Below are 1,849 nucleotides of genomic sequence, written 5' to 3'. Positions count from 1 at the left end.
TTGCAAATCACTGGCCTGGGTAATATGATATAGGCCATCTAAATGGACTGATTAACAAATGACAAATCATGGGATTTATTTTGATAAATCAATTATTTTGGCTTTTCAAAAGCCAAGTGCGCTTGTTGATTAGAAACGAAATAGAGTCTTTAATGAAATGCTTAATAAGTGCATAACAAGCAATAGTTTGGGCAACAAATCATTCCCATAATTGAGTATGTGGGAATTCAAAGGGAAGTTTAATGAGGAAGTAAATGATGTGGAGCGTCAAAACGCCGTCACCCATATTTCCCAGCGCTCAAAACAAATTGGAGGAATAATGAAAACATGCTCAGTCTTATTTTAGAGCAGAAATACTGCTGCAACACTATTAAGGCTGTTGCTATAGAAATATGTATTGTCACAGCAGTTTATTAATATTATTAATGTTGTTGTTGTATTTTCCTTTAAAAGCTTGCCATTAACTATATTCTAAAAATCGTTAGATTTTGCATTTTTTCCAACTATTTTCTTCATTTTGAATATATTGAATTCCTAAATGTGATAATTGTAATGCTGCAATATAACATATATATAACAGGACCTGCATTGATTAAAACCACATCCCTTTTAAGCATTATATCATTATACTGTTTTTAATTTAATATCAATAATTACACGTTTGATTGATTAAATAAATAATATGTTCCCTGAGGTAAACACTATATTTTACAATCTCCAATAGATACATTTACTTGGAAAACAAAAATAATTTCCTATTTTTATCAAGATAGGCAAGAATAAATAACTGGCAATAACTGTGTTGGAAATTAACTCTGTGGGAACTGACATCAGATTAAAAAAGGTTTTGAAATGCAATCATACGGATTTATACAGTGGTGTGTGGGTTCAGCCATTTGAAAATATCACCGCAAAGTCTCTGCCTTGCCCTTCCAGTGACACCATGTACATAAACCATCCTTCACAAAAACCTTAAGCCCATCATTTTTGGGCTGTTCCCTCCCGCTTTAGATCTGGCCAAAGAAAAGAAAAGCAAAACAACAAAGGGGGGGTCAGAATCAGGGGATTTGTCTGGGAAGTTGCTCAGTGGACGGCGGGCCGCGGCGTGCCCTGTCCTTCAGATCACAGCGTAGCAGACTTGGCTCCATCCTAATCTCACAAGTCTCAACAGTCTGCAACTCAAGTTTACCCAGAGGGGGTTGAGCCTCTCGTATAGCCCCCCATCACCATCCCATGTAGCCCGCCCCTGTCCTCCGCCTGCCTCCACCCAGAGGAACACTCTGTCAGTGACCCTTTGCTGACTCCAGCTGCATAATCCTTTAAATGTGGGCAGAGCCTGAAATGATGAGGAGTTGGGCTTTTTTTATACAGGTGATGTCCTTTTCTCTCTCTCCTTGTTTCCCTGTGGCCAGCAGGATCAGCCTAAAGACAACAGGAGATCCTCATGGTGTAATGGGCCGGGCGGAGAACCCCACATGGAGCAGACTGCAGCAGGAATGCAGGAGGATTTGTGCCACATCCAGCCATGCAGGTCACCACTGTAGGGTACATCCTCTCTGTTTGTTGTGAGATTTATTCAAAAGGGCCGGAGGTTTAACAAAGCAGACATTTTATTGACCTTTTGTCAGTGTCACAAAGTCATTGACACATTATGGTGTTATATCAAAGTGAGGGATCTACTTTGGGTAAATTGAATTAAAGGAATATTCAAATGGTTTATTCAATCTCATCTAGAAGTTCAAGTTCAGCCCAATTAAACTATACCACACTGAATGTTGAATAAGAGTAATTTACAGCATGGCCCTGTTCCGTAACAGTAAAAAAACACACCTGAGCTAACTGTCCTTGT

The sequence above is a fragment of the Gymnodraco acuticeps genome, unplaced genomic scaffold (genome assembly GCF_902827175.1).
Source record: "Gymnodraco acuticeps unplaced genomic scaffold, fGymAcu1.1, whole genome shotgun sequence".
NCBI classification, from domain to species: domain Eukaryota; kingdom Metazoa; phylum Chordata; class Actinopteri; order Perciformes; family Bathydraconidae; genus Gymnodraco; species Gymnodraco acuticeps.
The sequence above is the reverse complement of the archived record's forward strand: the minus strand, read 5'-3'. Positions refer to the sequence as shown.